Here is a 26,994-nt window from a genome sequence, read left to right as displayed (position 1 = left end):
CCCTGTTGATCGTTACTGAGCGTCCAAGATACTGACAGCAAATGGCATAATAAAAGAACCCTGCTTAAACCATGGTGGGATCCATCTAATTGAGCAGAAAACTAGGCATCGGCCTAGAATCCAATTTCCAGAAAGGAAACGACAAAAGACTGGGGGTCCGAATAAGTTTTACATCTTCTGCAGAATTTCTGTGTGACTTTTTAATTCTCTGCAGGCCCCAGTCCCAGGTCCATGAACAGAATTGTAGCACAGAATCAGTGCATGCCAAATAGGCAACATCTGGCATGGACACTAGATCAGCAAGGAACAAGTTACTTACCTGTAGCTGTTCTCCAGCAGGGGTCTGGCATGGACACTAGATCAGCAAGGAACAAGTTACTTACCTGTAGCTGTTCTCCAGCACGGATCTGGCATGGATTCGCATGCTCATGAATATTCCCTGTCGTCAGGCTGGGAATCTTTGGTAAAGAAACAAATCGGTTTCAGTTTCACTTCTTTACTGTCTTTCTCCTAACAACCAATCATAGGTCTCTGGGTCATACCGCCCCAGCCAATGAGATTCAGATTTGGTAGCATGTAAAGTGGCAGTAGAACCAAGAGAAGAGCCACAGAGGGGTAGGCGGGAGGGTTCGCATGTGAATCCATGCCAGACCCATTCTGGAGAACAACAGTTACTGGTAACTTGTTCCTTCTCCAGCATGGGGTCTGGCATGGATTCACATGCTCATGAATAAAGAATACATAGCAGTACACACATGCACAACCACGGGAGGTGGCAAGGCTCAACATTATGCATTTCAACATTAAACATCTCTTACCTCCTCACCAGGCTCATCTTCAAGCGAACAGGTTGCGCAGCACTGCTTGGCCGACTCTGGTGTCACACCCTAAAAGGATACATATATAACAACGACTTTGGGCGTTTCTTCACTCTAAGAAGTCTTGAACGCGATGTTAATAAGACACCCCCCCGCCCCCCCCCAAGAGCACAGCCTGCAGGAATCTAATACACCTGACAGGCCAGGGGCTTGAGTGAAAAGGCAGGAGCAGCAACAAGAGAGCTAGGGGAACAAAGAACAATACAGCAGTTCAGAAAAGCAGCCAGGAATGTGGGAATACAGCAATCTTCACCCACAATTACCCGCTCTTACCTGCTCAGTTAAGAAGGCCAGTAACCTACTTGGGGTTGGAGTGGTGATGAATGAAAGTGGAGAGTGAAAAGGAAGTCTCAATTCCAGGAAGTCTGTGCAAACCCACCTAACCTGAACAGCACAAGGGCGCAACTAATGAGCAGTTTAAAACCAATCCCAAAGAAAATCAGTAAAGCGTTCCAAAGTGTAAATAATCAATCCAAATAGTGACCGTGTAATCAGGAGAGCGTCCAAGAGGTCACCTCACTACGCAGAGCAGTGTTCCTTGTGATGAACAGTATAGCGTCTTTAGTAGATCCAGAAGATGAAGGGTTCTGTAAGTTAGTGAGGGATAGAGGGTCAAGGAAATGATTGGAAAGAGCAGCCAATGGTGTCACAAAAGGTGCTTGGAAACAGGAGTCCAGCATAAAAAAACTCTAAACTTAATCACAGATGATAGTGAGATTCACAGGTCTGGAAGCGTCACAACAAAGGAGGGCAAGATAAGGGGCAATCCGATTGTACAGCAAAAGGTTTGGTAGCTGAGGGAAACAGAAGAGGGAATCAGGCGTCATGATATCGTGAGGACAATGACGGAAGAATAATCCTTGGAAACAAGCCGGGTCGAGAAAACTGGTAAACAAGAATATCAGGATATAACGCAATCAAACTAAATAATGTGCGTCCGTAGCGCTACCCTCGTTTCGTGAAAAGTCAAGTACAGAGGTTTACAGGAGAGCGCCTGGAGTGAAAGGGGCTCCTAGGGGTCCCTCGCGATATGGAAAGAAGGCAATAACCATACACGAAAGGATGCGCCAGACACAAGGTTCAAATTCCCAGTGCTAGGGTTTATTGCAAGCAAAAATAGTCCCAATTGGCCAACTGTGGTCTCACGCCCCGCAACGTGAGTTTCCCAGACCTCAAGGGACGCAAGAGAGCGAATTACGTACATCAGTTACATATATACAAAATGCATATCATACAATCAGCTATGTCAAGTTTAACACCCCCCTTTATTAAGTTTCTTTGAACTCGGGAGGACGATGGACATTTCCGACGGGTATGACAATTATGACACTTTTGATGTCTATTCTAGTAACAATGTGCAATTTAGAAAGTGCTGAGGCATCTTCTAGTTGTTGAACAGAACACGGTGGTTCTGTTCTTGGAAGCAAGCTGCACACGGGGGAAGAGTCACATTCCAAGCTTTGCTATCAATGAGGTACTATTCGTGTCCTGGGAGCCGACACGCTCTAAAGGATTTTGCGAAGGGGGGCCGTAAGAAGAGCATAATTCAAGCCTTTAGCTGCTTTATTCTAACATATTCTACCACAGTACGAGACTGGCTGGCAGCTGTGAAATGATTAAATGCCCTGTAGCTCTCCCTTGAGGCTACAGAGAGGGAGCGTGGGCATTCCTTTCTGGGCTACTCATGAGGAGTTTCAAGGAACTCCTCAGTCCCGCGACCTTGCCCTTTAATATTCAGACAACAATGTTAACAGTTGAGCAGAGTAAGCATAATTCGCAAGAATTGCAAGCTGCAAAGCAGTTTTAGACAGAAAGCAATGAGGAATGGTTAACAAGCAAAATGCTGATTCTTGCTACGTTTAAAATGGCCGCTTGTTGGTCAAGCATAGCAGTCTGTATTTCTATAATTCGGTGCATAAGACGGTTGGCCTACGGCCATCAAGTTACGTCTGTCATTCAAATGAAGAGTATTCACTTTTCCAGATTGACAGGAGATCGGCCACTTGTCATGCAGAGGTGATGGCCACAAGAAAAGCTGTCTTCCACAATAAGAATTTCAGTGGCGCCGAATGCACAGGCTCGAATGGCGGACACATGAGCCTAGTCAGCACCACATTGAGCTCCCAAGCCGGGGCCGGAGCCTTCACCGGCAGGAACGAATGGAAAAGTCCTTTCATGAACACCTTGAGCAGGCTGACCGGCCGCAGTGACAACCGCTCTGGTATAGCAGGAGATAGCCGCCAGATTAATATTGATCGAAGCGTGCGCCAGCCCCGCTTTGGCCAGCGACAGCAAGTATGGCAGCACCTGAGGGGCCATAATCCGTAGAGGGTTTATCTTCTGTGCACGGCCCCAGACGGTAAACCTCTTCCATGTATGTCCTTAACACTTTAGTATAGACGAAGCCCTGGCCTTGGTGAGTACCTCCTTGCAGTCCGCCAGGATATCGAATCCTCCAAACTCTAGTGTTGCAGGAGCCAGGCCTACAAGTTGAGCGACCCTGGTTCGTGGGGCAGAATCGAGCCTCCTTCCCTGGTGAACAGATCTGTGTCCGCCGTAAGCCTGACTGGAGGGGATGCTGACAAGTGCAGAAGGTCCAGGTACCATATCTGTCTCGACCACGCTGGTGCGACGGGGATCATCCTGCACCGGGACCGTCTGAGTTGATTGAGTCGCAGAAGCGACAGCAATGGCGGGAACGCATAGAGAAACAGGTCGTCCTAGGGGAACGAAAACACATCCCCCATGCTCCACAGCTGGGGAACCATGCTGGCGAACCTCTGGCACTTGGTGTTCGGCGCCGTCACAAATAGATAGATGTGGGAATTGCCCCACGTCTGAACAGAAGATCCACTTGATCCTGCCGAAGCTCCCACTCGTGGCACGAGCGCAGCTCCCTGCTGAGGGAGTCAGCAATGATATTATTCACTCCCGCCAGATGAAACAGGACGAGGAATCTCCCCTCGGCCACAGCCCAGTGCCATAGGTCCTGTGCCTCTCTGGAGAGTGCTGGGGATCTGGTGCCCCTCCTGCTTCCGGATGTAGAACATTGTGGTGGTTTTGTCCGTGAAGACCCATACCACCTTGTCCTTGAGGGACGGAAGGAAGGACTTGAGGGCCCAAACTACTGTCCGTAGCTCTAGAATGTTGATATGCAACAACTTCTTCTCTGGCAGCCACAGGCCTCTTGCGTGGAGACCTCCGGTGTGCGCGTCCCATCCTTCCAGGGAGGCGTCTGTTGTGACAGTCTCCTGATGAGGTGGGGTCTGGAAGTCTGTGCCCCCAACACCATATCGCTCGACGGACCTATATGCACAACATCATGCCGAGAAGGGATTTGATGGACCTCACCCATGCGATCTTCAGCGTCAACAGCCATTGCACCTTGCCCAGGATAGCGGCTATCCTTTCCTCACAACTGAGAGCTAGGCACAACACGGTGTTGAGTCGAGACTCCAGAAACAGAGCATCTTGTGATGGCACCAAGCAAGACATTGCATAGTTCACTGAGAACCCCAGCTCCATCAGCAGCAACGGTTTCCATTGTGTGAGCGACGGCAATCTCCCTCGATTTCACTAGGATGAGCCAGTCATCCAGGTAGAGGTAAACTTGATCCCTCGTAGGTGCAGTTGCGCCGCCACTGGAGCCAGACACTCAGTGAAGACCCTTGGCGCAGACTTTAGTCCGAAGGGAAGGGCCTTGAACTGATAGTGATTCCCTTGAAACACGAAGCGGAGGAACTTGCAGTGTCCCTTGTGGATGGGAATGTGAAAGTGAGCATCCTCCAAGTCCAACGACGACAGGAAATCCCCTTCTTCCAGCTGTTCTAGCACGTGCTGAAGGGTGACTATCCGGAACTTATGGGATCTGAGGTACTTGTTCAAGCGGCGGAGGTCCAGGATGGGTCTCCAACAGCCAGTCTTTTTCTTGACGAGTAAGTACTGAGTACACTCCGGAGCCTCTTTGGGACACTTTCTATTGGCCCACCTTTGCAGGAATCCTGGGACTTTCCTCCGGAGGCTGTCGCTGCTGAAGCGTTGTTAGGCAGAATCCTGTGCAGTTCCCTTAGGGAGCACTACACAAGAATAGGACTACAGGTATATGCAATAAATCCCCTTTGGTATCAGTCCGTACCACAAAAATTCAGTTGGTAGCTATGGCTGAGCAGTCAGACTTATCTCAAGAGGGAGATGAGCAGTATTCAGGGTTTACACAATAGGACCACAGTACTATGAGACAAGGAAACACTGACCAAAGCTTTGTATCAAAAAGAATATATATTTATTTTACACACTCTGAACTCAACACACAAAATCACTAGCATCAAGGCAAGTTAAAACAGTATACACAACTCCCTATTTAAATTGTAGACAAGTTTGAGCAAGAGTGAAAACTGAGCAAAACGGCACAGCGTAAACCAAGCAGAAATAGCCCTCTAACAATTTCTTCAGAGGGAGGGAAAGGTCAAGTTATACAGGGTTAGACTCCTAAACACACCAGCGGCACTTCCCAATTGGATTGTGAACAAGTTAGGCAAAGCAGTGCTTTAGCATAAGCAATACATAGGTGAAAACAGAGCAAAATGGCACTTCAACAATATATGAAGGGGAAGGAAAGGTGGTTATAAGAGTTTAGGTGCACCAACATTTCTTTATGAAAAGCAAATCTAGAGAAGGCAGTTGTAACTGAAATAGCCAGAGTCAATAGGCCTGTGCCAGAGTCAATGGTACAGGGCAATTTGACCAGGATCAAACAGTTCTAATAGCTGCAGTCATGTCTTTGTTTAACAATTGAAAAGGCGGTTGCAGAAGGTAAAAAGACAATGTTAGACGAAAGACACGGCCAGCCCAGAAGGTAAGTAAAGGATTTAAAACACCTTTAGCAGTACCCAACGAAACGTGAGGCCTGGTGGAAGAATGTACCTTAAAAGTGGATGAGGCTCCTGCGGTGGCGGTAGTTCCTGGCAGTTCCTGCAGTTCGGGAGATCCAGCAGAGGAAGAGAGGCTCTCCTCGTGGAGGAAGGTTCGAGTCACTGCACTGCCCAGGGAAGAAGCCGGCCGCGGCGATGCCAAAACAGAATAAAAGGAACGCTCCTTTAAATTGCGGACGTGGTGGACAGATGCCTGGCTGTCAGGTCTCCTAGTGCTTGGCACTGGCAATTCGACCAAGGCAGGTCCGGGAAGGCAATTGGCGGCCACCAGCTCAAGGGAAGAAGGCTCTTGCAGGTGAAGATCTTCTCTGGTCGTTGGAGAAAAGTGGTGAGGATCTGCAGCAGGGCTTCAACGTTCAGGTGATTCAGTCGTTGCAGATGTCTTCGGCTTCTCTCCTCTTCGGATTTCTTAGGTCCAGTGGTGACTTATGTCTTCCAGTCCGCAGGTCCCTGCTTTTATGCAGAAACCCCCCCATTCATACAGCCTAGCTGTCACTCACACAGCGGAGTAGTTATCCTGGTGGGATAACCCCCCCAGCGTATCATGGCAGAGTGCTACTTGGGTTGCTTAAGCAACCCTGTCCAGGGTGCCCATTCCCCCCTCCCGCACATCCCGTCTACCCCAGACTCACTAGCGCCTAAACGAGGGCTTATGTCCAGAAACCCGCCAAAAGGATGAACAAAGGTCCCCGACCTCGGTTTGGATTACAGAGAAAGAAATAAAAGATCTGGCACAAAAAAAAAAAAACGACCAGAATAAAATTAACAATAAAATAATCCGGCGGTATGTTAAAGGCCATCATAAAAAGTGGTAGACTAACAATGGGAAAATCCCATAGGAAAATATTTGCGGTCGAATATTTACTGTAGTAACCACTGCCACCAGCCAGCAACTTTGGAGAGAGGGACTAGACCAATGGTCGAAGTGAGAGGGAGTGGTTGGGAGCGCTGCACCTTTACTTTTTTAAAATTGAGATTTACAGCTCCTATACTTTAATTTGAAAAAGAAACCGTTCCGGAACGTTTTCATTTTAAAATAACAGTGTGGGAAGAAGTTGAAACTTGCACTTTCAGTGCACTACACTGAACGTTCCCTTAAACAGCAGACAGATGTGTTTGGGGGTTTGTATTGTGTGTGGGAGGGGATAGGGCAATGGGGTTTGTGAGGAGTGGGTCAGGTTAGCAGGGAACATAGTTCCACTATGTCTTTTCTTACACTTCGGCCACTGGACTGGTCAGTACCCTCTCGAAAATGAACACCAGGGAAAAACTATTAACCCTTCCCAGTACCTCCATAGTAAGATGGTGTGTACTGGTTTTGTTCACAACTATTGACTAGTAAAGTCAATGGTGCCTTTACATGCCCCAGGAGACAGTAGTCAGTCCCAGGGTATGGAGTCTATGTTTGGGGGTCACTGTAACACCCCTGTGTTACTGCACTGAGGGTGCTGAGTAGCACAAGTGTAAAAAGATACCACCTATGAGTGAGTAAAACCCCATAGACCATAAGCACAAAAATAGGTTGAAATGCATTTCAAAATACAACTAGGAGTGGGAAAGAGAGTCTCACTCTTAGTAGGAGTAAAAAATAAACACCTGAAATCAAGCAAAGCTGCTGGGTGACTCTATAAATAAGGGATATTAGCCTTATAAGAGAATTCTCCCTAACAAGCGTGCCCAAAGTGCGCGCCGTCTCAGTATCCACCTTGATGGCCTGAAGAAACTCGTCCACAGTCTTGCCAAACAAGTTATCCCCATCGAAGGGCATGTCCAACACCCTCGACTGCACATCCTGCCGGAAGTTAGTGGCCTTCAACCAACCTCTCCGACGAAGGCAAACGCTGTTGCCCATCTGGCGGAACCTTGTGTCGGCGGTGTCCGTGGCCACTATGATGGCATGGTCCGATGCCACCTTGCCTTCCTGAAGAATCTCCAGTGCTTCCACTCTCTTATCGTCAGGGAGGAAGTCCAGGAGGGGAGCAATCTTGAACCAGAGCTCCCTATTGTAACAAGCCACAATGGCGAGGGCGTTGGTCGCCTTGATGGTCATCCCATGGAGTCTAGCTTCTTCCCCTCGCTGTCCGGGAGGGCGGTGGAGGAAGAGGACCTTGACGCAGACGAACCTGCAGGCTTCTTCCTAGCCGCCGCCAAGACTACATAATCCGGGCAAGGCTGTGATCTCAAGCACTTGGGTGCAGAGTCCGGCACACTGTACTTTTTCTCGTACCAGTCTCTCTTCGCCGGGGCAGAGGACTGGTTCTTAATGAGGGACAGTCCTTCATCCCAAATGTCGTCCAACAGCGGGATAGACAGCACAGTCTTCCTCTTGGCTTCCCTGCGCTGGTACAGGAAGCCCTCCTTCTCCTCGGGCCAGTTTGAACAACTGAGGCCCTCGAGATCATGGCGTGAAACAAGCAAATCTCGTCGGATGGCGGGGACGGGAGATCCACTCCGCCGTCATCCGTGCCCGTCGTCTCCATGTCCGGTTCCGTCTTGTCCCTCGGTGGAGGTGAGGGAGGCGATGGAAGGTAAGGAGGTGGAGGGTGAACTCTTTTTCTTGTGTGGTGGTTCACCTGACGGCCCAGGTGCCGTGGGATCTCCCGCCGGCGACCGGGGCATCCTTGTCCGAATCCCCAAGCATAATCTGTGCAAAGCCTCAAGGATGTCCACCGAAATGTCCGCCAGGAGGTGGCTGCTGCGGTGGCTGCAACAGAGGGGACGGCGGCAGTGGCGTAGCATCCTCTGGCTCCTGGCCGCCCGGCTCTTTCTCGTCGGTATCTTCACCACTCTCCACATCTGCCTCGTCGGGGTCCCTCCCGTAGGACCTGGCCTCGACTGACTTTTCATCCAAAACGGTCTTAACAGCAGCAAGCTCCTCCTCGGAGATGTCCGTGCATTGCAGGACTACCGTGCTCCCCACACTCCTTCTCGATCTGGGGAGACGGTCTCGGGGAGATGACCGGCATCGTCTTCACCGGTGTCTTCTATACGGGCAGAAAAGATGATTCCCTCTTGGCTGCTAGGGAATCTCTCGCTCTGGAGGCCATTTCCTGTGAACCCGTATCAACTGCCGTCACCAGGGACGCCACCACTCCTTCAATGGAGGTTTTCACTGGGCCTTCACAACCTTGGTCGTGCCAGAGGCCTTCAACATGGGGGAGGGTCAGCGCCACACTCCCCTTTGGCCTTGTCCGTCGGAGCAGACAGGGACTTCTCCAGAAGTTTACCCGGGTGCTCCGACTTCCTCTTTGCCGAGCCAGACCATTGGCTCATGGTCGAAGGTGCCGGAGATGCTGTGCCCTCCCTGGCCGCCAAGGAGCCCGCCCCAAAGGCGCTCCGGGTTCCCGCAAACTCGCAGTGTTTTGCCTTCTGTTGGACCCCAGTCGCTGTGGCGCCCGCAAAGGCCTTAGAAGACCACTCGGATTTCTTCTTTCGGTGGGGTGACCAGGGCTCACCAGACTGGAGCCACAAGTTAAGCTGCTCACGACGGTCCTTCATAGTGCGGGGCACCATATCCTTGCAGAAAGCACAGGCCTCCTCCACGTGCGTCTGGTGGGTATGCAGGCAGTAGAGGCACAGGGAGTGCCCATCGTCCAGGAGAATGTTCCTTAGGCCACATCCCGGACAAATCCTGAATAGAGGCGGCGAGTCTCCTATCTTCTATCATTTCCACGCGGCGTAGGTCTCCAAGAATCTTCTGGAATCCTCCAAGAAGGGAACGTGACGAAAAATGAACCTTGAGGGGCGTAGAAAGTTCCAAAAAACAGGTTCCCGTTAGTCGGATGATGGATCGATGGAGCTTGAGGCTCGATTGACCGAAAAAATAAGAAAACATTTAAAATAATTTTAAAAAATCGCAAACGCAGTAAAAGCTTGCGAGCTATAGCACAAAGACTCAACACTTCCAACGTGCGGTTAACATCTGAAGATGGCTGCCAGAGGAGGGGTTTAGGTAGAGGGCAGTCATTGGGTGGGGGCAGTATGACCCAGAGACCAGTGATTGGTTGTTAGGAGAAAGACAGTTCAGAAGTGAAACTGAAACTGATTTTTTCTTTACCAAGGATTCCCAGCCTGACGACAGGGAATATTCATGAGCATGTGAATCCATGCCAGGCCCCATGCTGGAGAAACCACATTTACAAGGACATCAAGGATCTGGAGTGGAACCATTTAGTGAGGGAACACAGGAAATGATGAAACGGTGCCACGATTCACAATCCTCATTCTGCCAATCATGCCATCAACTTATGTTTAAAAGACAGACATCTGTCTGGGATGGTGGCCCAAAAGTATTTCTAGTAGAGAGTGGTACCAGTTTCAGAAGAGTTCAAAGTGAAGGAGGAGAAGAGAACTTGCATTGGCCAAGCTAAGAAGGTCAGAGTACAAGTTTCACTTGGGATGGAATAATACTCTGAGATGTGCACCTGTATAGGCTAAGCCAAGAAGGCCACTCAGGGATAGGGAGAAAGAAGGGGAGTTGGCCAAGTGAATTAAGTCAAACTTGGGAAGAAGCAAGAGGTTGGGAACAGGCGAGGTACAAAGGGCCGCTGCATAGGGCTCAGAAAATGGTGAGAAACCCTGCCTCAAGATTTCAAAACTGCCGAGTAAACTGCTGGGAGTATAGTCGAAACACTGGCGTAAGGAGTGAGGCCATTAGCACCACTAAAGGACTCTTGCCGAGCTAGAGCTACACTTCCAACCCTTGTGAGAGTAGCGAAGCACCAGATAACTAAAGAATACCTAAAGACACTATAGATCAGGACACCACCAAGACACGGATCACAGCTAAGACAAAGACCCAGCCATGGCAAGAGCTTCTTTGCATTACAAGACCTGAGACTGAGCAATTTGCCATGTGTTATCCTGGGTAGAAACCTAGGAACTTTACTTCCAATAGAGGTGAACTTTGCACCTCCAGTACTTTACACCCCGTCCCTATCACAGGATAAATAGGCCCAGTCCATTTTGTGTTCACCTTCACCGACACGGTCTAAATTATAAGTTACTCACCGTAGTGACTAACATACTCTTAGTCCATAGTCCCCTTTCGTCCATACTGTATGGGTGTCCCTTCCAAGGGACGGGAGACCGAACCTTTTTCACCAGAAAAAACCTTCTTCCTCTTTAAATTTAGAGGTGCGCAGGGGCGCGGCCCAGGGAGCATGCGCTGCCCTCCGGCGCCACACGTCAGTCCCCATTGACGCGTCGACAATAGATTTAACATTGCCTAATGACACCAGTATTATTAGGGGGGAGGTTGGTGGGACGTATGGCGGAAAGGGGACTATGGACTAAGAGTATATTAGTCACTCCGGTTAGTAACTTAGAATTACTTTTACATCCCACCCCCTTTCTCCATGCTGTATGGACGATTACAACTGATTGTAGCCCCAGGGTGGAGATGAGACCCTCCTTAAGAAAATAGGTTCCTGAGAACCGCCTGTTCGAAAGCCGCATCAGATCTAGAGCCAGCATCGAAACAGTAATGCTTGCAGAAAGCTGAGGGAGAGGCCCAAGTGGCCGCCCTGCTTATGACTTGCCAAGGGACATGGCGCTGGAATGCGATGGCCGTTGCCTTGGCCCTGACTGCATGGGCATGCATGTTGGCCGGGAGCGGCTTGTGCTGGCCCTCGTACACTTCCTTGATGGCGGAGACCATCCAGCGGGATAGAGAGGCATTAGAAGCCTGATGGCCTGGCCTCGAGCCTCCGAAAGTGACAGAGCGTCCGACTTGCTGAAGCCCTTGGTCCTGTCCAAGTAGAATTTTAGGGCACGCCCGACATCCAGGCAGTGCAGCACTCTGTGCGTCATCCTTGGGATCGGGAAAGAACGTAGGAAGGACTATTTCTTCATTCAAGTGAAATGCAGATGGAACCTTGGGCATAAATGCCAGGTGCGTCCGCATGACTACCTTGTCCTTGTGAAAGGTGGTATATGGTTCAGAGGCGACCAGCGCCTAGATCTCGCTGACACTGCAAGCCGAGGTAAGACCGACTAGTAAGGCCGTCTTGATGGTGACCAGCCTAATGTCCACAGACGCCATTGGCACGAATAGTTTGTGCGCCAGGACGCCCAAGACTATGTTAAGATCTGACACAGGGTGCAGTCTCTTGACGGGCGGGTAGAGCCTAGCGAGACCAGTCAGATGTTAGACGATAGGGATGGAGGAGGAAAAAATGCCTTCCTTCGAGTTTCTGTAAACCCCAATGGCTGCAAGGTATGTACGGCAGGTGTCCACCTGTATGCCCGAATGAGCGAGATGCGCCGAAAAGGAGAGCACGTCATCCAAATTGCTAAGGGGGTCAATTCCCTTGGAGTTTGCCCAGTGGCAGAATCTGGTCCTTTTGCTTTTGTACTGGGCCCTGGTGGCTTTGCTCCTGGCGCCCTGTATGATCTCCAGATTGGCCTGCGAGAGGCTAAGGTGCTGAAGAGTTATCTGCTCAGGTACCACGCTGTGAGGGCTAGTTTCCTTGGTGCGGGATGGATGATTCTGCCCCCGTCAGAAGGTGTATCATGGGCACCTCCAAGAGACCAAGTAGTTCCAAAAACCATGGCCTGGCCGGCCACCATGGAGCTATCAGAATGATGAGGAGTCGGTCGGACTCCTTGATCTTGAAAATTAGCCAGTGGATCAGGGGAGTAGGCGGAAAGGCGTAGGCCTTCATGCCAGTCCACTGGAGGTGAAATGCATCGCCCAGAGAGCCGGGGTCCTGCCCCTGGCCAGGATGCGAACTGGGGACACTTCTTGTTGTGCCAGGTGGCAAAGAGATACACTTGGGGATGGCCCCACCTGTTGAAGATCTCCTGAATAACGAGGTTGTTTAGCTGCCACTCGTAATTGTCCGCTCCCAGCCTGCTGAGCCTGTCCGCCTCCAGGTTGGATTCCCCCGGGAGGTGGACTGTCGAGAGGTAAATGTCGTTTTCCAGGGTCCATTCCCACATGCTGATCACCAGTCTGCACAGAGGAGGTGATCTGGTGCCTCCCTGCTTGTTGACTTAGTACATGCTGGTCGATTTGTCTGTCTGGATGAGGACAACCTTTCCCTTGAGAAGTGGTAGGAATGCTCTGAGTGCTAGCCAGATGGCGTTCAGCTCCAACCAGTTGATGTGGTATTCCTGCTCCTATCGAGTCCAGGTGCCGTGGACCGAGAGATCGTCCAGGGTGGCTCCCTAGCCCTAGATCAAAGAGTCGGTGGTGATGGTTGACTGGGGAAGAGGCTGACAGAAAGGGCTTGCCTGTCCGTAGGTTACAGTCCATGGACCACCAAGTTAAGTTAAGGTGGAGAGATGGAGGAACGTTGATGATCTCGTATTGCGAGCCCCGCTCCCGATTCCATGAAGCCGCGAAGTGCAGCTGAATCCTTCTCATCCTTAGTCTCATGTGCGGCATGGCTAACAGGACCGCCGCCATTAGACCCAAGAGATGTTGGAACCACCATGCTGAGGTCCTCTCTCTGCTGAGGAAGTGGGCGGTGGCCCTCTTGATGGCCGAGATTTGGTCCTGCAACAGGAAAACCCTCTCGGAGCACATGAGTCCTAGGAATGTCAGTCTGCGTAGGCTGCAGCTGTGACTTCTTGAGTTGAGCGAGAAACTCATGTTGTGCAGTGTGTTCATGAGGGCATGAGAAGAGTGGCGAACCACTTCTGGAGATGTAGCCCTGACGAGCCAGTCATCGAGGTATGGGTAGATGTTGAGGCTCTGCGCTCTGAAGAGGGCCGCCACAGCGTTCATGAGTCTGGTAAAGACCCTGGGGGCCGAGTTGAGGCCAAATGGAAGGACTTTGTATTGGAAATGGTAGCCCATGATCCTGAACCGTAGGAAATAAAGATGGGGCCGAAGTGTAGGTACATGTCCTTCAGGTCTAGGGAGCAAATCCAGTCTCCCTTGTCCAATGTGTCCGCTATAGAAGCTGGCGTAACCATCTTGAGTTTTTGCAGGGGTAGGGAGAGGTTGAGGGTGGAAAGGTCCAGCACAACTCTCGGGCACGCCTGGTTCTTCTGAATGGTTGAAAATCCTGGAATAGAAGCCAAAGCCTCGCTGGGAGGCTGGGACTATCTCAACTGCCTGGCTCTCTACAAGCGACCGGATCTCCGCCAAAAGAGTTACTGTCCCGACCTGTGGGAGTGGAGGGGAGGAGGGGGGAGAGGCTGGGATAGGAAGGCGGTACCCCGTGGATACTACGGAGAGGATCCATGGGCCCGCAAAATTCTGCCCCACAATTGTGCCTGGAGAGCAAGCTTGCCCCACCCCCTTCCACCGGAGACACGTGGACCGAAGTGGCGTGTCATGCCTGCTTTCCCTTGGAGGCTGACGCTGAGGAGGGGGACTGGAAAAAGCCCCTAGTGCCCCACCCTTTTTGTTGTTTGTGCCGGTTCTGAGACAGCAAGCGTGGAAGCCTGGAAGCTGCGGACCCTCCATATGTATGACCCTTTTCCGAGCGCTGCTGAGATTGTGTGTACGATTTGGGCGTGGTCTTTGTAAGAATGGATAAAGACTTTGCCGTTTGTGAGCTGTTCTTGTCCAGCTCTTTGTCCGTAGAGGAGTGGAAGAGGGCCCCACCCCTCGAACAGTAGATCCAGAATGCGTTCCTGGACATCCGGGTTGAATTTTGTTGCCAGGAGCCAGGCTGTTCAGGCAGTTGTAGCAGATACAGGCTCATGAAGGTCCAGGCAGCAGAGAGAGAAGTAGTCTGAACAGATTCAGGCCAAATAACAGGGTCAACAGGATTATAGATTGCTGCAAAAAACATGCAAGAGCAGGATTGTATAGGCAGGCCACTGGAGCCTCTGTGATTCATCAAAATAACTATCTGGCTATGCATAGTACCTCCACAGAGCACCATGACCTTTGAGGCAACTGACCTGCAGGTGAGTCACTTGTTGCACGCTTTCTGCCACTATATGCCATTACTGGAGTATACCATTCACTGTAACACCACACTTGAAATGTTTTGTGGTGAAAATCAGATGTGACTGTAACACTGCCACCTACTGTGCTCCAGCAAAATCTCAAGTGGGGAATGTTTGGAAGATGACGAAGTTCCAAACCATTTGTGTCTTCTGGTTGGAAAGTGAGCATCAAAAACAGTCAGATCTGCCAGTTTGTAAACCACAGGAGCTGCCCCGTCTTACACATCCCACCACAACCTAAGGGTTATCCTTTCAGCAGCCTGTTTATACTTTGTGTTACAGAATCACCTATAAGGGGATCTTAAAGCATAATCTTTGAGCATTGAGGGCTAGGATAAGGCACGGAAATGTGATACTACCTCTGCAGGTGGTTATGGTAGCTATCCCAGAGCCCCCAACTCCCCTGCTCCCATCGTACCAAGAGATCCACATCCTCCCCACAGTAGAGTCCCAGAAATGGGACTGTGTAAAGTGACAAGAAATCCTAGCACATCATCGGAAGGTGTATTTAGAGGAAATTCTGTACCAGGTGCGACTCTCCTGCTCTCCTCTGGTGTTATCTGCAGACAAGATAACAGAGTTGGTAGAGTGCCGCATGCAACACATTTGCACTCAGTCCAGGGCAGGATTGCCAACAGGAGCCAGAAATCAACACTTCCTAGGAAAGTGCGTTTTTAGAAGTACACATTAGTGCCAAACAACGAGAAAATTGCCAGATTCCAAGATGGCTGCTGACTGTATTTATGGCCTTGGCTCACAGACCCCACGTCAAACAAACCCTTAAAGAATGAGGAATTGGCTGAAGCTCAGCACAATTATGATGCAGACAAGTAGAGACACAAGCAGGGAGGAGGTAGAACCTAAAAGCCCTAACTAATCCAATTATCTGTGGCGAACAGAAGCAAAGATCCACTAATCACAGTTTATTTTAGTAGAGAAAAAGCAATTGAGTTCTTTTTTGCTAGGGAGGATAGCCCCTTAGTGGGCAGTTATTAAATAGATTGCAATCTGTATTACTCTCCCTTGTCTCAAGAATACAATAGGTTTGTTGGTTATATGGTAATTGACATATCTAATGAGTTATCACTTGATTAATCATTGGCTGGTATGGTTTCTGAACCTAATCAGGCACCATCCTTGAACTGTAAGGAACTCATGGTGGCAACAGTAAAGACAGACAAGTGATCACAGTTCAATGGTGTTTATTAAACTGTATAGGTAGATTGGAATAACGCCTAAACTAAACCTAAATCTAAGATGGGTGCAAGCTACAAAGAAAAAATATTGTCAATCTTTACAACTGATTACAAAAAGAGTGTGGGAGAGGGTTCACAAGAAAGAAATGTTCACAAATGATCAATCAGGATGTGGAAGCTGGGCATCTCCCTTCCCCATGTTTTGAGCACGGGACAAGGTGGGACTCGTTAGCACAGCATACTCTAGCTGTCCCAGCACGAGACGACAGTTCCCTTCATAGGTATCGGGTTCTTCGATGGTTAAGTTCTTTCATCCAAAAAGTCTCTTGCCTCCGAGAACCTGATGTGTTCAAAATAACAAACAAAAAGTTCCTTTCCGTATGTATGTTGGGTGATGACATTTCAACCTTTGATCCCCTTCTTCAGGACTAGGACCCTTCCCGATTGTTAGCCTCATTCTGTCGGGTTCACTATGGCTTTTTGCAAAACAATTTCATCTGTTGCATTCACAAATCTAAATGTCCTTTTAGACAATCCACTGTGGACATCCCTCTGTCAGGTCCACTCTTGTCAACACAATGTTCATTGGGGCATCATGCTCTGCCCCTTCTTGTCAGCATCCCTCCGTCGGATTCACTCTTGCCAAACACACAGTTCCTTCTCCCTAGTCACTATGCAGGATTCATAGTGAATTCCTATTCCTTGCGGCTCTCCCAAGGCCTTCTGGTTTCAGTAGTTTCAACAGTATGGAGAATTAACCAGAGTCTCCCGAGTGAGCACCCATGTGGTGCTGGAATCCTCTGCAGCTGGTTCTCCGCAGAAGAGTTAACACTTCTTTGATTTACCCTTAATTTGCCATTTGCAACTTTCGTTCAATACAGTTCGGTTTCTTATCGGTTGTCCCCAAGACTCACAGGCTGTGATGAACGGTTTGGCTTTTGTCGTCTCTGGAGTCGAAGATGGAACCATGGTCAAGCGTCTCTCCATGTCCTGCTTATCAGTGTGAGAGTGCTCCGTGTACCGCTGACATCTTTTTTCAACACATGCTGGCTATTGTTCCCAGTTTTATGGTTCCTTTCACGAAGGCTTCGCGGGTCTAGGCCGGAAAGGGCAAGGTCGCTTCTCTCTTCGTCGCCCCTTCGGGTCTCACAACCTTTCTCCTCTTGAACTGTCATCCTGGGAGAGCTACGTCGTTGTGCGTTCTGCCTTGCTCGTAGTGTGCTCTCATGCCCCACCTTTTATCCCTGTGGGGAAGGGAAAGGGCCGTCAGGTGCAAGTGATTCTGGTCAATTGCCTGACTTTGCCTGACCCTTGTATTGGGCTGTGTCAGGCAAACGGCTCTGGTGTTAGTCTCTTGTGTCGTGAGAAAGTGTTCATGTCGGGAAAGGGGAGGGGGGGTAGAGTTTGAGTATCCTACATGGTAGGATGGGGGAAAGGGGTTATAAGAAGGGGAATACCGCATCTCACCCGTTACTGTCCCACTTCCTCTCCCCGAAGACACTCCATCCAGGTGATCCTCCCTCACTGGTCCATCCCTCGGACCTGGATCCAATAGCGATGGCCGCTTCCTGGCCACCTGGATGACAGATCCCGGGGACTAGTCAGGGAGACCCCTTCAGGTTTCTCACAGACCAGACCCGGAGTTGAGGACAGAAGCCCACCCAGTCGCTACCTATATAGGGGTAACAAACCACCCGCACTGGTGCAAGCAAAGGGAGAGACCAAGGGAACCAGAACAGAGAACTCTCCTCCTGGGAGGTGTGGCCACAAGAGACGAGCCTGCACCCAGCATGCTCCACAGAAAGTGTGGTAAAGCAGCTCCAGCAGAAAACCTAGCAGTCCAAGCGAGGAGACCCGCAGAGGGAGCTGGAGCCACCCAAGGGAGGTGATAATCAGAGCCCCTGCCAGGATCCGGCAGGAAGGGAACATCTGCTCCAGCAGAGATGAAGGAACCCGACCGAATGAACACTACCTTCCCAACATGCTCCACCAGAGGTGCACCTCCAGAAAGGAATAGGTAAGCCGACACCCAGCTACGTTGGGCAGTGGGTTGCAACGTGAAGAACAACCCCAGAACGAGGTAAGAACCAAACGAAACCATGGTGAGTTGGGCCAAAGAATGAACACCCAGGTCGAGGTGTGAAAACAGATCCCAGGAAGGGCTAATTGTTAGGGTAGTTTTCCTAAAGTCTACCAGCAGGTGAGACTGTATAAAACTATCCCTTGGTATACAGGCACCAATGCTTAGTAAAAGTCTGTATGATGCAAAGGTTTGGTTCATCTTGTGAGGAGAATGTGAGCTGTAGGTAAGTACAATGAACTACATACCCCCAAATAAACTCTCACTTGCAGTTACAGTAAAATATACATTTGATATACACAAGGCAAAGTTATATTCAGGTATGTAAATACTATTTAGACTAACCAACACAAATTGAAAACTTCAGCAATACTTTTTCAGGTGAGTAAATCAATAGTAGTGGAATGCACCAGTCATTAACATAGTTCAATGATAACTCATTTCACTTCTTAAAGTCACTCAGACAATGTTCTAATGTAAATAAAAGGTGTTATTCAGCACTAGCAATATACTACTTATACGTTAACAGTATATCCCCAACTAGCTCAGAGATCTTCAGGGTCAGTTGAAGAGGGGTGCAAAGTCATGCACAGCAGCAGAAAAGGCAAAGTTCCACAATTACTTTCAAGTAGGATTCTTTAGCCCAATAGAAAAAGTTATGACAGACCTTGCAAAGAACTTGCTCTTAGAGCACAAGTTTTAGGCCTGGGCAATGAGTATGGGTGAACATCCAAACACTGGATACAGCACTACAGGAACACAAGTGAAAATTTGGCATGAGGTAATTACTACCTTGAGCCCCACAGTACCTTATGTGAGAAAGACGAAGGTCTTCTTCCAAGCCAGCCTCGAGAGTCGCTTACTCAGGTGGTCTGGGGAGGGCCGATACTCTCAGTCCCCTCCACCCAACTCCAGGGGCGAAAATAAGGAAAGAGGAGAAGAGGTCACCTGGTTGGGGGGGCCCAGGGTTGTGTTTAGAGAAAAGCCCCAGTGTTTTCCCAGGGACGAAGGCAAGGACAATGAGGTACCTAAGGCCTTGTTAAGATTTCACATCTACCTCCCTTCCACCCAAAGAAACACCCTCACCCGAATCCAATGACCCATAGGTACAGAACCAATCCTCTAAGATTTGAGACCCTGTTGCACCCACAAACTCCCTCTCCCAGACTTCATATTTTCCTGGTACCTGCCCGAATACTCCCAACCATTCTTCTCCGCGTCCCTATGATTATTCTTTCCCCAAGCACCCAGTCTACTCTCATAAAATACTGCCATTCCCACAATCCCCACCTGTTCCTTTCACGAAAATGATCCGGGTCCATCCTGTGTATTTTATAAACCCTACCAACCCTCCCAGTACAAGGGTTGTAATTCCTTATAGCACCCTTTCCTGTCCACATGACATCTCCCAATGCAAGGGTCAGACAATTGACCAGAATAACACACACACACACACACACACACACACACTTTCCCTTCCCCACAGGGATAAAGGTGGAGCACAAGAGCACACTACGAGAAGGGCAGACCACACAATGAGACAGCTATCCAGGCATGGCAGTCAAGAGGAGGAGAGACACAGCCCTGCCCTTTTAGATCCCAACCTGCAAAACCTCAGAAGAAGAAATCGTAAAACAGACAATAGCTCGAGTGTGTTGCAGCTGATGTCAGCGGTACACAGTGTGCCGATGCTGATAAGCAGGACCAATGGAGGCACCTTCTACTGTGGTACCGGCCTTCCTCGACTCCATATATTCTGAAAAGCCAAGCGGTTCATCACAGCCAGTGAGTCAAGATGGGAGAACCAATAAGAACCAAACTGTATTAAACAAAAACTGCAAAGTAGCAATTTAAGGGTAGTTCAAAGAACTGATATGATATAATGTGATTGTTAATTTATATAGCGCCTATAAACAATGTGTTTCAAAGCGCTTCAAGGCAAGGGAGGGGAAAAAGGGAAAATACAACCACATTCTTACAGGCCATGAACAGTAAGGATGTGAAATTAACTATCGTACTCGGCCTGACGACATTTCAGATAGTGCAAGAGCTAAGACATAGATAAGGAAGGGAGGGGGAGAGTGGGAAGGAAATGGAAACAGACAGGCGAATACCGTACTAGGCCTGACGACATTTCTGGTAGAGCCGGAGAAAAACAAAAGGTGAGGGAGAGGGTTGCAGAAAGGGAGAGGGTGGGACAAAACAAGCAACTATCATACTAGGCCTGACGACATTACAGATAGTGCTGGAGGGATGGTGGGAAGGGAAAAAACAGTAATGGGAGGGTGGAGGAAACGAGGTTGCTATCATATTAGGTCCAGGGACAATTCTGATAGATTAAGTGCTAAGAAGAAAGTAAGGGGAGGAGATAGGAAAAGGGAGAAGGGAAAGGAGGAGAGAAAAGAGTAAGCAGTCAAAAGAGTGGAGAAGCAAGAGTGGAGAGTGAATACACTACACTGACTGTTAGGCAAGATTGTATGTAGTAACCCTGTGGGAGACTACACCAGCCTGGTCCTCTTGGTAATAGGTAACACACCTATTGGTATAGGTCTGTACTACACAAGTCAGTAGAGTGATTGAGCAGCCAGACTTCTCAAGAGGGGTAAATGTGATCTGTAGGGATATAACAGATTCACAATTACAGGTATCCAAATAACACTTGCACTCAAGGTTTTCTATTAAAATAATTCTTTATTTAACGGTTGTGTTAATAAGCCTTCTTTAGAAAGGGCAATATGCAACAATAAAAACACACTTCACAACACTTCCTCAGATTTAATTTAGGTTAAACAAGTAGATTCCCTTTTGGGATGTCACACAGGCACTTCCTACACTGTGAGGTGACTTCAATTACTAGGACACTGTGGACATGGATATATCACTTTTTGACAATGCAATACTGAGGTTGTGGAAAAATTATAAGTTACTCACCGTAGTGACTTACGTACTCTTAGTCCATAGCCCCTTTTCCTCCATACTGTATGGGTGTACCTCCCTGGGACGGGAGACGGAACCTTTTTCACCAGGAAAAAGCGTCTTCCCCTTTAAATTTAGATGTACGCTGGGGTGCGGCCCTGGAAGCATGTGCTCCCCTGACTCTGCCCAACGGCGCCACTCCTCAGTCCCGATGGACGCGTCGACAATATTAACATTGCCCAAGAACACTCATTTTATTAGGGGGGGGAGGGTAGGGGATGGTGGGATGTATGGAGGAAAGGGCACTATGGACTAAGAGTATGTTAGTCACTACGGTGAATAACTTATAATTACTCTTACATCCCGTCTTCTTTCCATCAAACTGTATGGGTGATTACACCTGAATGTAGCCCCATGGTGGAGAGGTGACCCTCCTTCAGAAAACAAGTTCCTTAATATTGCCTGCCCGACTGCCGCGTCTGACCTGGAGCTGGAATCCAAACAGTAGTGCTTACAAAAAGCTGAGGGAGTGGCCCATGTGGCTGATCTGCTAATGACCTGCCACAGAATGTGTCTCTGGAATGCAACCGCAGTGGGCTAGGCTCTGACAGCATGGGCATGCAGGTTTGCCGGTAGCGGATTGTGCTGGCACTAATATGCCTCCTTAATGGCTGCCACCATTCATCTTGCTATGGAGGCCTTGGAAGCCTGATATCCAGGCTTTGACCCGCCAAAGGTGATAAATAGAGCCTCAGATTTGCGCAAGCTCTTGGTCCTGTCCAGATAGAACTTCAGTGCAGAACCCTCTGTTAGGCAGAATTATATGCAGTACCCTTTGGGAACACTACACACAATTAAGACTAAAAGTTACAGTACAATTTCACCTTTGGTACAAGTCTGTACTACACAGTTATAGTGGCAGCCGTAGCAGAGCAGCTAGACTTATCTCAAAAGTAAGTGAGCAGTACAAATAGTTACACAAAGGACAGCAATTACTATGATTCAGGCAAACACTGACTCAAGGTTTCTAAGTAAAAGAATATGTGGGATACATTTCTCACCGTAATCGTATTTCTGATGCTTGTATCTGCTTAGATTCACATGCTGTGCATAGGCCAACATCTAGTGGAAGCTGCAGAGTATTACAGTTTGTTTTTCGAAACTCGAAAATGGGCGTCGACACAGGGTGTGCCAGAAATACTATCCCTAGTGTGACGTCCACTGTACCCATGATCCCTCACGCGTCTAGGAACGTCAGATTGTATTTTTTCTGAAATGAGGTAGCATGAGGAGTAGCGCGAGTACAGAATATCCAAGCAGATTGAAAGATAAGACTACAAGCATCCATGCGCCTTCTCTCAAAGGGGAGGAAGGGTGGGCTTCATGTGAATCTAAGCAGATACAAGCATCAGAAATATGATTACGATGAGTAATATATCCCTTCTGAGGCTTGTGGCATCTGCTTAGATCACATGCTGTGCATAGATTAGCGAGCAGTGTTAGAAGGAGGTGGGATGTGAGAAGGGTCATGAGCAAATAAATGTCTAAGAACCACTTGTCCCACTTGAGTATCTGTCTTGGAATGAGTGTCAATGCAGTAGTGCTGAGTAAAGGTGTGAATAGAGCTCCAAGTAGCTGCTTTGCAAATGGTGTCAAGGGGTACATTTACAAGGAAAGCCAGAGTGGCCCCAATGCCTCTTGTAGAGTGGGCTCTTGGCGTGAAAGTCCGAGTTTTTTCGGAAAGGGAGTAACACAGCTGGATACAATTTATAATTTATAATCCACTTAGAGATGAAACCTTTAGAGACGCAATCTCCCTCTCTGCCTGTAGCTACGGAGACAAACAGTTGGTCCGTTTTCCTTAGCAGCCTGGTCTTGTCTACATAGTATTGGACCGCCCTTCGGACATCTAGGGTGTGTAGGTTCACCTCAGCAGAGCTTTGGGGTTCTTGGAAGAAAGCCGGAAACTCAATGGAGTGGTTAACGTGGAATTTAGAAATAAACTTAGGTGAAAACCTAGGGTGGGTTCGTAAAACCAATTTATCTTTATGAACAGTAAAGAAAGGATCCTGCACTGACAGAGCCTGGATTTCACTGACCCTTCTTATAGATGTAATAGCTACTAAGAAGGCAGTTTTATAGGTCAGGTGTTTGAGACTGCTTTTATGCATGGGCTGGACAGGGGGGCCTATGAGTTTAGCTAGCACCACATTAAGGTCCCATCCTGGTGGTGGGTTAGAAATTTGAAGGTGGAGTCTCTTTACCCCTCCCATGAAAGCTTTAACCACTGGCACTTTTCACCACAATATTTTGTTATGTGAGGTGGTATAAGGTGACAGAGCTGCCAGCTGTACCTTCAGTAAATTAAATACCAACCCTGCATCCAGCAGGTGAAGCATGTAGGTGACAATAGTGGAAGGAGTGCAATCAACTGGGTTGAATTGCTTATTCTGGCACCAGAAAACAAATCTTTTCCATTTGTCAAAATAACAGCGGCTAGTGTTGGACTTACTAGATTCCTTTAGGATGTCCATGCACCTCTGTGGTAAATTGAGGTGTTGAAATGACTTCAGGAGCCATGCTGCCAAGTTCATCGAGCTGGGTTGAGGATGCACTTTTTGACCTTGGTGCTGGAATAGTAGGTTGTACCAGCACGGGAGTCTGATTGGTTCGCACGTTGTTAGCCTGCGCAGGTGTGGGGGACCACAGTTATCTCACCCACATGGAGCAACTAGGATGAGCGTCATCAATTCCCTGTGCATCTAGTTGACCACCTTCCTAATCAGGAGTTGGTGGAAAAGCGTAAGCAAACATCCCTGACCAGTTCGTCCACAGGGCATTCCCCTTGGAACCTGGCTGGGGGAAATTGGATGCGAAGTCCGGGCATTGTCTGTTTTCGCTTGTGGCGAATAGGTCTATAGTGGGGAAACCTCACTGTGAGAAGAGGTCTTCTATGACTTCTCTGTGTAGAGACCATTTGTGTTCTCTTGGGAGAGGATCTCTGCTCAAGGCATCTGCTAGAGAATTGAGATCCCCTGGAACATGTTGAGATGACAGGTAAATGTTCCATCTGAATGCCCATCTCCAAATTTGTTGGGCAAGCTTGGACAGATTTGGCGAACGAGTCCCTCCCTGCTTGTTTAGGTAGAACATCGCTGTTGTTCTGTCTGTTAAGATCTGCACTGACAGGTTTAACAGGTGGGGCTGGTACGCTCGAAGCGCTCTGAATACTGCCAGAAGCTCTAGCAGATTGATACGATTCTTGGCCACTGTGTGAGACCAGAGACCCTGAGCTGTGTGGTGAAGGAGGTGTGCTCCCCACCCTGACAGGGATGCATCTGTAGTGACTACGGCCTGTACATCAGGATCGTAAAAGGGTTTCGCCTTTGGCAGGTTCTCTCTTGTCCACCAGTGAAGACTCTGTTCCAGTGTTGGTGAAACAACCACTAGATCGTCCCACTAACCACTTGCCTGAGACCACTGTTTCGCCAACCATTCTTGCATGGGACGCAGACGCGCGTGGGGGACCAGGTAAATACATGACACCATCATGCCTAGCAAACGCATCGCTTTGCGCACAGTTATCTGGCGACCGGCCTGATATTGAGGAATCTGCAGTAATATATTTTGAATTCTTTCCTCTAATGGAAAGGCCAACCCCTCTTGAGTGTTTAGTACAGCTCCCAGGAACTGTTTGGAGGTGCTTGGCACCAGGCTTGATTTTTTTCTCGTTTATGGAGAAACCCAATTCGAAGAGGAGGTTGATCGTTCTTTGAATGATTGAACTGCAAATTGCTGGGGTTTCCCCCGTGATCAGCCAGTCGTCCAGGTAAGGGTACACTGGGATTACCTCGCTGTGTAGGTGTGCCATCACCACCGCCAGAACCTTGGCGATTACCCGTGGAGCCGAGGCTATACCGAAGGGCAGCACCTTGCACTGGTAGTGCTTACTGTCCACCTTGAAGCGCAAGAATCTTCTGTGCGCTGGGAACATGGAAATATGAAAATAGCCATCTTTCATGTCCAATGTTGCCATGTAATCCCCTTTTTTAGGAGGGGGATTACCTCCTGGAGAGTAGTCATGCAAAACTTTTGTGGCTTGACATACTTGTTTGCAGGGCGTAAGTCTAAGACTGGGCACATTGTTAGATTTTTTTTGGCACAATGAAGTAAGTTGAATAAATACCCTTGTTTACCTGTTTGACCGGGACGAGCTCTATTGCGTCCTTTTCTAGAAGATTGACAATCTCCTCGATAAGGAGCTTCTGGTGGTCCAAGGAATGTAGTTGTCGTCGTGGGGGGTGGTTTCGGGAACGCTCGAGCAGTTCTATGCAGTATCCTGCGAACACTGTGGACAGCACCCATCTGTCTGATGTGATCCCTTCCCAAGCTTGGGTGAAGTTGGTAATGCGTCCCCCTACTGGAGATGCGTGAAAAGGGACCCTGATCTCGGCGTCACTGTTTTGCGGGATGCGAGCCACCTCTGCTGGGGCTGCCTCTTCCCTTGCCACGGCCCCTCTCGTTTCCCCTGTTATAACTTTGGGTAGACTGCTGGTTGTTACCCCATGATGTACCCTGCCCCTGAGAATAGTTGGAACCTCTTTGTGAATTTTGGCCGAGTGGGCGACGAAAATTGCCATTCCCTCTTTGATTAGGGGGCTTGTTGGTCAACTGTCCCAGGGATTTCAGAGTCTCATACTCGTCTTTGGCATTTTTTAACGCGTCCTCTACCGCCTTGCCAAACAGTAGATTAGGCTCCACCGGCATGTCAATTAGGGATGCTTGTGTCTCGGGTTTAAACCCTGACTGTCTTAACCAAGCATGCCTCTTAATGACAGTGCTCTCTGCTATTAGCCTGCCGGCGTTATCCGCGGCATCAAAGGTTGCCTTAAGGATGCAACCGGACACGGCTCTCCCCTCCGACGCAACCTGTGCCAACTAGCCTTTTAAAGGTTCCGGTGCAGAGTCTATAAGTGCAGCAACTTGCTCCCACTGGTGCATTTGTAACTAGCCAGCAGAGTGGTGGAGTTGGCAATCCTTGCCTGGTAGGCGGAAGTGGAGGCTACTTTCCTTCCCATGACATCCTAGACATAAACCTGTCTTATATCCTCACTGGACCATTCTTTGGAGCTGGGGATTATTCTTTCCTGGGACTGTTTCCCTGTTATGACCTGACTGGCCCTATGGGCTTGTGCAGGGGTCTTGCTTAGCTGTTTATCAGAAGACCTAGCACTGTCCTTGTCTACCAGAGGAGTAGAAGAAGGCTGAGAGGTTTTCTTCTGCTGTTTCCCCCCCCTCCCCATGAGTGGAAGAGTTCTTCCCTGGTGTTTTCACCTTCTCTGACGTTTTCGACGTCTGGCGTCGAGATTCGGGGGTAGTGTCCCTTTCCTTAGAGTGAGGAAGTTGGGAACCGCCGTCTAGCATCTGGTGACGCCGACTCCTGGAGCGTCTCCTGGGGATGGAGGTCGGCTTCGTCTTCCGACGATCGAACCTCCAATACTTTGGTGAGTGAGGCACTTTTGGCAACAGTGGATGGTTGCGTGGTGGCATGCGGCAATATTGACCGAGAACGCCCAGAGGACACCGATTTGGTGGACCGTTCTTTGCGTGCCTCTTTCCGAGAACTCGACACGCGCGTCGAGTCTCGGTTGGACTTCAAGTGTTTAGTGGAAGTGGTGTGGGTAGCGCTCTCGTCGCCGGGTGTGCTCCCCATAGCTGCCCTGCCGGACAACCTTCCGAGGTCGGGGACTTGCGCTTGGCTGTCTTTCAACGCTACTTTGCCCTCACTGTCCGATAGTACGGCGTCGCTGCCATCACTGAAGGTGCCCTCCTTTTCCATGGCTTCTCGCTGCCTGGAGTGGTGGGCCCAATGTTTAATCGAACGGTCCTTTAGAGTCTTAGCCTTGAACCGGCTACACGCTCTAGAGTTCGCCTCGGGGTGGTCCCTCGGCAAGCAGAGGTTACAGGTGGCGTGTCTGTCAACCCAAGAGTACTTGCGGTTGCACTTGGGGCAAAATTGGAAAGGGGTACCCTTCATACGCACCCTGTGGCAGCGGGCTGTGTGTGGGAATATATGGGATACA

At 49.2% G+C, this 26,994-nt stretch overlaps 1 protein-coding gene across 1 annotated transcript in view; it reads right to left on the bottom strand.

Moving 5' to 3' along the window:
• The window catches only part of TDRD9 (tudor domain containing 9), a 2,559,831-nt gene that overhangs the window by 827,219 nt on the left and 1,705,618 nt on the right, over window positions 1-26,994 (bottom strand). The gene's annotated exons all lie outside the window — the stretch shown is intronic.

Source organism: Ambystoma mexicanum, chromosome 14 (assembly GCF_040938575.1).
Source record: "Ambystoma mexicanum isolate Mex_15411 chromosome 14, UKY_AmexF1_1, whole genome shotgun sequence".
NCBI lineage: Eukaryota > Metazoa > Chordata > Amphibia > Caudata > Ambystomatidae > Ambystoma > Ambystoma mexicanum.
This window is presented reverse-complemented; position numbering and strand designations above follow the sequence as displayed.